Source organism: Pristiophorus japonicus, chromosome 14, assembly GCF_044704955.1.
Source record: "Pristiophorus japonicus isolate sPriJap1 chromosome 14, sPriJap1.hap1, whole genome shotgun sequence".
NCBI classification, from domain to species: Eukaryota; Metazoa; Chordata; class Chondrichthyes; family Pristiophoridae; genus Pristiophorus; species Pristiophorus japonicus.
This window is the reverse complement of record NC_091990.1, coordinates 76,684,184-76,693,584: the sequence shown is the minus strand read 5'-3', so window position 1 is coordinate 76,693,584 and position 9,401 is coordinate 76,684,184. Positions and strand designations below refer to the sequence as shown.

General features: G+C 42.8%; 1 long non-coding RNA gene across 1 annotated transcript; it reads left to right on the top strand.

Moving 5' to 3' along the window:
- The first annotated feature begins 203 nt into the window (after positions 1-203).
- On the top strand, positions 204-9,085 carry LOC139279950 (uncharacterized). Its single transcript, XR_011596561.1, has 2 exons — positions 204-1,132; positions 6,172-9,085. It is a non-coding gene; the product is annotated as an uncharacterized lncRNA (long non-coding RNA).
- Positions 9,086-9,401: the final 316 nt, after the last annotated feature.

Genomic DNA, 9,401 nt, shown 5'->3' with positions numbered 1-9,401 from the left:
CCGTTGGCGGCTGTGTCTTAGTTACCAAGTCCCTAAGCTCTTAACTCCCTCCCTAACCCTCTCCGCCTCTCTATCTCTCTGTCCTCTTTAAATTGCTCCTTAAATCCTACCTCCCACCAAGCTTTTAGTCACCTATCCTAAGATCTCTTTATGTGGCTCAGTGTCAAACTTTGTTTGATAATGCTCCTGTGAAACTGTGGAAGAGAGAAACTATGAACACCTGGCTTAATTTAGAGGGAAGGGTTAAATTCTGTTTTTTGCTATGCTTAAAGAAATAATAAGACTAGAAAAATAGCCACGCTTTTTAGCCTTGAAACTTAGAGGTGCAATTAAATGACCATCTGGTATTAAAAGGGAGTCTCCTTTTGATTCTGCTTATCAGACTGTGAACAGAGAAAAACTATGCAAGGACAGATAGAGTGTGCACCTCCCGAGACGACCTTTGTACTCGCGGGACTAATGAATAAGATTCTTTTCTATTTCTGTATTCAATTTCTGTATAAAGATAAGTGCAATTTGCTTGTACGACAGAGTTTTGCCTTGGTAAGGTCCAAGCAGGCTCTCCGAGATATATCTTGCTTTTTAAAATAAATTCTCTCGAAGTGCAGTTCTGAAAGTCTCCGCCTGAGTTAATTTAAGCTAAATATTTCCTCGAGAGATTCTGGCGTAGTCCGGCAGGATCTCTAAAAAAAAACGAGATCCAAAAGAACCAAATTTAACTTTTAAAGAGAAAAGAGGAATTTTAAGGACCTTCCTAGCTGAAAGGAGGAAGGTGCCTAGGCCGTCCTAGCTGAAAGGGGGACGGGCCGCCGAGATCCCCGAGAGGGTGAGGCATAAGGTAGCTACCGCTAAGAAGCTAAAATAACAAAAAGGCAAAAGGAGACCCCGAGCTGAGCAGAAAAGAGAACACCGGTGAGCGCTTTGTAAATTATTGTATATTTTGTAGGATTGTCCTAACTCTCATTTCAGAAAAGATCGCGAGACGTTGCACCCGGAAGAATGGGAAACGGCTCCAGTCGAGCAGGGCGCTCGCGCCCAGCTCCTAGAAAAGGAAAGAAAGACGACCTCTCGACTGAAAGAATGAAAGTACATCCTAAGACTGAGAAAAGAATCAGTAAAGCAACGAGAGAAGGTAGGAGATCCCATTGTGCCGCCCGGCTCGCCGGCGGACACTGTAATTAAAGACACAGGAGACGACAGATACGCGGTAACGTTTAGTAGCGATTTGTACGGTTGGTCTGATGGGGATTGGCCATATGGAGGAAGTTTTAAATTGTCCTTAATTGAGGAATGGAGACAGACCACCAAAAATGGGACAGAGGACCCCAGTTGGGATAAAGATTATATGGAGAATTGTTTTAAAAAATAAAAAGAAAGAGGAGGAGGGTAAGGAGAAGCCCCCTCCCTCTTACAGCCCCCCGAGTGCCCCGGTTTTGACCGCTTCCCCTGTCGGCTTATACCCCCGTCTTCCAACCACCGAGCCCGAGATTGGCAGGAGATCATAGACATAGTGGCCGCTCAGCTGGATAAGACAGGCCGATTCCTCCACTACCCCCACGACACAAGCCCCCGTATAATGATCAGAACAACGGCTGTCCTAAAGCCCTGGACACCGGGAGAAGCTCGGGATATGATATCAGCTGCCCCTAATCCTGTTAAGAAGCCAGTAGCCTTTCACAACTGGCTTGAGCAAACCTGTACCATTTATTAAAGGGAGCTAAAAAGCATGGAGATATAGGGGAAGTCACCCGCTGCTTGCAGAAAGCAGAAGAATAGATTTTGCAGGCAGATGGAAAAATAGTTAGGACGAGCATGCAGGAATACTAATGGATCAAAATGAACCTTTGGCAGTGCAAACCTTGTTAAATTGTATGTTGCCACAACAAGCAAGAACATACAAAATAAAGGTTTTGGACTGGCAAGGAAAAAGTTGGAAAGAGACAGTTACAGTACTGGCTAACATGGATAGAGAGGGACTACTTACCTATAAGGAAAATATGGCTAAAACAGGTCAGTAAATCAGCAAAAGGGACGAGGACAGGCACAGAATAATCAGCATCGGGATGCCCCGGAGGCTTAGTGGTATAAGCGGCAGCCCTCCGCTTATCGGCAGACATAGAAGAAAACCCTCTGTAAGTAGTAAAAGTAGGAGACACTTATGTAAAGTTCCTGGTGGATACCGGTGCTACTATGTCTTCTGTGCCATCCTCTGTGGGATTACCTGTAAGCAACACCACCGTCTTAAGTATGGGTGTGGCCGGTATCCCCATGAAATAATTTTTATCTGAACCTACCAAATTGATAATTGAAGGACAATCAGTTAATGATGAGACTTTGATAGTCTCTAAAACAACACCGCTCCCTTTATTGGGAAGACAGACTTTGTGCAAACTAGGAGCCACAATTTATTGCACAAAGGAAGGAATGTTCATGGAGCTCCCTCCAAATAATATTCATCAGTTCTTTAATGGGATTAAAAAAGAGAAAAGGGAGGATAACAAAGAAAAGGCTGCCCTCTATTGTTGGCAATTGAATGGCAACTTCTATTCCCCCTTGATACATGAAGTTGTACAAAACTTAAAAGCTAAATTTGACTCTAATACTGAAGAATTGATGTATATAATTTTGACAAGCTTTGAGGCAGTTCAGCTTCACTGTACAGCCTGGTACACTCGCCAAAAAGCTGAAACTTACCAGTGTTTGGTACAATCCTTTTTAAATAGAGAAGAAATAGTAGAAGCTACGCCCCGCATTTATTTTGGACCAGAAGGATTGGGGGTACCCATGGATTTGACACCCTTACAGCAGCAGCGGTTTAGAGAAGCGAACTCGACACCCCATCTGACCTTGGCTGTAAAACCGCCAGCGAAACCTAAAGATATGGGTCTGATGATTGTAGGAATAGAAAGAGAAAAACAGCAACCTTGGGCAGTAATAAAACTGCAAAATGTTCAGATAGAATTTATCACCCTGTGGAAATGTATTTTTATCTAAGCTGATACCATACGGTATTTGTGTGCCTTTTGATTAAAATGGAGTCCTGGCCCTTCCAGAACTTTCTGCATTTTAGCAGCCAGCTTATTATGAACAGCTAAACCTGCTGTTAGATAGCTGATGGTTATCAGACAGCTAGGAGACAAGTCATGCTGAGACAAGTAACCCCCCATGGTGCTCTCCTATTGTCTACACTACAGGAGTTCCATGTCACCCCACCCTTATCTTCTAGCCATTATCTCTTTCCTTTACCTCATCCATTTGAAGCAAACAGGTAAACTGACCAGGAAATTGGATAATCCTGATACAATACAAGACAGGTGATAGCCCATTACCTATGACTCATGGAGTAATGGCCGTTTGGCTTTCTGATAACCCTGACAAAAGGAAATATCTCGAGACCATTTCAGTACCAGGATATAGTAATTAACTCTTTATCTGTATTCACTGACTGTGAGACAGAGCAATACACAGGGAGAGGCCAGAACTTGGGTTTTACTGTATAAATATCTTGTGAAGCTGTACCATTGCGGAGGTTTCATTTGGCCCTTGACCGAGTGAAACTTACCCCTTGCGAGCAAGTAAATTAAAAGGGAAACTTCCATCGGAGCTGTAAGTGTCGGAGTCATTCTTTTCGGAGGTCGAGATTTCGACAACCCACAACAGGGGGATTCTCCAGTGGAAAGGTAAAAATCATGCCTCCACTTTTGAAAAACAGCAACCCCCGGAACAACCAAGCCCTAAGCTGCCAATGGCATTGAATCAAGTATCTCCTGAACTTTGGGCAAAGCATAAGAATCATGTTGGGCAAGTACACTCTGCAGTACCCCATCGGGTACAATTGATAAAGAATGCCGTGTTACCAAGCATTAGGCAGTACAGACTGCCTCCAGAGGCAGAAAATGGGATAGAGCCAGTAATTTCTGCATTGTTGGAACAAGGAGTTTTAGAAAAGACACAGAGCCCGTGTAACACTCCGATACTGCCCATACCAAAAGTTAATAGGCCGAATGAATGGAGATTTGTGCAAGATTTGAGAGCTATTAATAAGATAGTAGTCCTATCACCCCTGTGGTACCGGACACCAACATTATACTATCTGCTATACCACCAACAGCAACTGTCTTTACTGTAATAGACATGTGTTCAGCTTTTTACTCTATCCCGTTAAATCAAGAAAGTCAGTATCTGTTTGTTTTGACCCACAAGAAGCAGCAGTACACATGGACCAGGCTGCCCCAAGGATACACCGAAAGCCCCGCAGTATTTGCAACAGCAGTACTAACCCAAGAACATGGTGGGGGAAATAGACCAGTTGCTTATTATTCGGTTTTGCTGCCTCCAGTAGTAAGAGGAATGCCCGCATGTCTACGTGCTGTAGCTGCTACTGCGGTCATGGTGGAGAAGTCGGTACCTATTGTTTTGGATCATCCATGTACTGTCATTACAGCCCATGCTGTGTTATTACTTTTGAATTCAGCTGCCACACAACACTTTACAGCGTCTCGAAGAACAGGTTATGAAGTATTACTGCTGTCACACCCTAACTACACCTTTCGACGTGCACCAGTAGTGAACCCAGCCACCTTTCTTCCTACTAAAGAAGTAGAGGATCCAGGCCAGCATGATTGTCTGTTAACGGTGGAAGTAGCCACCTTACCAAGACCAGATTTGCTCATAGAGCCCATGGACAATCCTGATCTTATTCTCTATCCAGATGGATCATCACATAGGCCGTCGGATGATTTGTTTTTGGCAGGCTATGCTATTGTAAATCCCCACGAAACTGTTGAATCATTCGCCCTGCCTCCCGGAACCTCGGCTCAGGCTGCTGAATTGTTTGCCCTCACTAGAGCTTGTATAAAAGCTAAAGATCAAACTGCTAATATCTATACTGATTCCAGATATGCATTCGGTGTGGTCCATGATTTTGGACAACTGTGGAAAAACAGAGGCTTTATCACTCTCAACTGGTGCTTAATCTATTAGACGCCATTCAGTTGCCAAGTAAGGTAGCCGTTATCAAATGTGCAGCCCACACAACCGGTGAGGATGAAGTATCAGTAGGAAATAGGAGGGCTGACGAGGCAGCCAAACAGGCCACTTCGGCACAGGCAGACTGCCTTCAAGCAGTCTCAGTCTCCCCTCCACAGGTACTTGACATCCAACTACTTAAAACAGCCCAACAACAAGTTACCATGCAGGAAGGAAGAACTTGGGAAAACCAGGGTTGTTTTCTAAAAAACGACATTTGGTATCACCCTGATGGGCGAACTGTTTGCCCTAAATCTCTATTTTTGCCCCTGTCTCGCCTAGCACACGGTCAGGCTCACATGGGCAAAGGAGGGATGATACATGCTATTAATGCACAATGGTATGCACCAGGAATAACAGTAGTAATTGAGAAAGTTGCTAGGACATGCCAAATTTGTCAGCAAAATAACAGAGGTAAAACACCTGCTGGATATGATCATCTACCCCAACCAAGTATGCCCTTTGAAAATTTGCAAATTGACTTTGTCCACATGCCTCCAGTATCAGGTCTTAAGTATCTATTAGTCATAGTAGATATGTTCACAAGGTGGGTAGAAGCGTACGCCACTAGGAAAGACGATGCCCGAACAGTAGTAAAAATTCTATTTAAAGAAATAGTACCAAGATATGGGATACCTATGGGAATCAACAGTGACAGGGGAACACACTTCACCGGAAAAATAGTGCAAAACCTTGCAGAAGCGTTAGGGTTCCAGTGGAAGTTACATATACCATATCAGCCACAGTCCTCGGGAATGGTAGAAAGAGTAAATGGGATAATAAAATCTACCCTTACCAAGGTATGTCAGGAGACTGGACTGAAGTGGCCAGAAGCCTTACCATTAGTATTGTATACAATAAGAAACCAGAAAAACCGAAACACTGATTTGACACCACATGAAGCCTTATTGGGAAGACCAATGCCTACTGGCGTAAAACCACCACTGACAGATGAAAAAATAGCATTAATTTGGAATGATGAAAAATCACTAAAGTATGCTCAGGCCATGTGTGAAATAGCAAGAAGGCTGCATGAACAAATAAAGCAGACACAGGTGCCCCGTCGGAAGGAAATATGCACCCTTTCAGGCCTGGAGATCAAGTGTTAGTAAAAACATTAAATCAAGAATCTTTTTCTCCTAGGTGGAAAGGACCGTATCAGATAATTCTCACAACACGAACCGCTTTGAAGTTGGAAAAGCACCCGAACTGGGTGCATGCGACCCGCTGTAAATATTATTTCCCCGACGAATTACAGCCGAAGGAAAAGGCATTGAACCAGGACATACTACGGTCGCCCGACTAAGAAAACAGCCATCTTCTCGCTGAAGAACTGTACCTGCTCTTGTATTAAATATTTGGACTTGAAAATATTGCCCAAAATTCACGGACGAATGTCAGAGCTCATTTGTGTGCCAGTTTGGGCCTTTATTATTTGGGTCACTGTTACTATCGTGTGGACGTGTTGTTATTGTAACGACTTATTTCAAGAGTGGTATAGAAACAAACAAGAAAGGGAAGATGGGAAGGGATTCTTGGAAAAATTATAAATGGGCGATGGGTATACTGATCATTTTAGCGACAGGGAAATCCCGGCAGGAGGAAGAAGTCCTAAAAGAAGGAAGAGTATGGAAGGGAAATATGGTATGGGAAAGAAGTAATAGTATAAGGCAGCAAGGCAATTTTATATGCCCAGCAGGCCAAAGTTGTAAAGTAGGGAATTTTACGGCACGATGTGAGGCGTGTGGAATGAAGGAAGAAAGAGGGGAGTTCCAGTTTATATTGGGGAAAGGGTATCAGTTGTTCATAGAATACCAGGCCGATGTGTGGATGAAGTGTACCTGGAGCACAAAGAAAAACAAGAGATGGGGGTACATAGGAGGGCCGGACGAGAGAAAAGACTTCCTCCATTATTCATTTACAAGTATGGTAGATGGGCAGCGGATGTTGTGCATGAATAACACCCCAGTGAATGGAGGAGACCCATTAGTGGTAAAATGGTCAGTAAAAGAATCCGGCCACCCAGAAGACCGGGACCCGGGACATCTAAAAAGGATACTGACCACTTGCATCCCAGTGGTAAGATCCCCAGGTGTATTAAATCTAACAATACGAATTAAATATCCCCCAAAGAAAGAAGATGGTTGCCACACAACCAGTGTTAAGGTATCTTTTGAAAAAGAAAGACCCCAAAGAAAGAAACGGGATGTGTTAGAGACTGTGTTAGGTGGAGTGGGAGCAGGAATAGGAGCATTGAACTCCATGGATATCGAGACCCTACAAAATAAAATCCAGGCCGTCGGAGGACTGGTAGGGGAAGATATAAAAATCAGAAATGTCTGGGATGAAGGATTACAGCAATTACAGATATCAGGTTACGTCATAAATGAAATGACCTGGGAACAGAATGAAGGGATAGAGAAGGAAAATAGAGAACCTAATGAAAGAACAACAGGGAGTAAACAAGTACACCCATTGCCTGTTTAAAGAAATGATCAGACAGCTATTAAGAGCCGAGTTAGAAAGGAAAATATTATCCTTCCATGCTAACACATGGCAAAGGTTGCTGGAAATTAACAAAAGAGATAAGCTTCTTAATTTAACCATTAACCCTAAAAAAAAGATATACCAGTTGTAATTCAAAAGGATGTAACGTTACTGGAGAGATAGTAAGTATGACACGAAAATAAATTTGGTGTCAGTTCCAAGTAATGCCCCAGCTGTTTGGACAGAACTTCTGGTACCCAGAATTTAAAGGAGATTGGGTGGATGAGAAGAATATGACACATCACCAGAGGGGATGTGCTAGGTGGCCATTCGGAATGGTATGTCCCTATCAGACCGCCATATACGAACCATGCTCAGTGCAGCACTCCATTGAGTATGTAAATGGGAATTAAAGCTAACAAATGACACTGAGATAACGGAAATAGGACAGAATGAGATCTGTGTGACAGGAAATAAACCTGTCTATCTGGATGGAATTTTGTATAAACCCCCCATTAATAAATGCGTGAGAAGAGTCTACACCCTGTATGACCCTGAAATAAAAAGAACTTATACCTTTGGGCAGTGGCAAAATGTAGAAAATTATCTGTCTATGCACAAGATTGAACCCTTACCCCCTGTAATTAATCTGACCAGACTGCACAATTTGATACGTAATGACAAGAAAATTGAGGAAGCTCTGTCAAAGCAAGGCAGAGACATCCACCAATTTAGAGTCGAAATGAGTTACAAGAAGGGGCAGCTAGTGAGAATCGCAGATGAAGTCACCTCTTTGACAGTACACCACTGGTGGGATGTGTTTACCGGATGGTCCCCAAAAGCTACAGCAGTACTGAAGCTCGCTATACACCCCATAGTAATCGTAGGTGTGGTTATGCTTGTATTATTAATAATCCTTTGCAGAATGTGGATAAAACTAAAAAATTTAATTAGTCAAGTAATAGGCCTGCTCTCCGAAATAAAAAGAAAAGGTGTATGCATGAAAGGAAGGTTAAGTCGCTTAGAGGAAAAGGTTGATGAAGACGATTATCCTTTGACGATTACCCTATCCTGAAGGTATACACCCGCTTTTGCTCAAGAAGAGAATATAGGAAATTGTGTTGATCTAAAAAATAAAAAGATCAACAAGGAGGGAATTGTGGAAGAGAGAAACTATGAACACCTGGCTTAATTTAGAGGGAAGGGTTAAATTCTGTTTTTTGCTATGCTTAAAGAAATAATAAGACTAGAAAAATAGCCACGCTTTTTAGCCTTGAAACTTAGAGGTGCAATTAAATGACCATCTGGTATTAAAAGGGAGTCTCCTTTTGATTCTGCTTATCAGACTGTGAACAGAGAAAAACTATGCAAGGACAGATAGAGTGTGCACCTCCCGAGACGACCTTTGTACTCGCGGGACTAATGAATAAGATTCTTTTCTATTTCTGTATTCAATTTCTGTATAAAGATACGTGCAATTTGCTTGTACGACAGAGTTTTGCCTTGGTAAGGTCCAAGCAGGCTCTCCGAGATATATCTTGCTTTTTAAAATAAATTCTCTCGAAGTGCAGTTCTGAAAGTCTCCGCCTGAGTTAATTTAAGCTAAATATTTCCTCGAGAGAAACCTTGGGATGTTTTATTGCATTAAAGGCGCTATATAAATGCAAGTTGTTGTTTAACATCACTAGGCATATCAGTACAAGTAGAACTAACACAGCTGGTTGCTACAGGCTTTGCTGGGCCTGCATACTCATCATCATAGGCAGTCCCTCGGAATCGAGGAAGACTTGCTTCCACTCTTACCATGAGTCCTTAGGTGGCTGAAAAGTCCAATACGAGAGCCACAGTCCCTGTCACAGGTGGGACAGATAGTCGTTGAGGGAAGG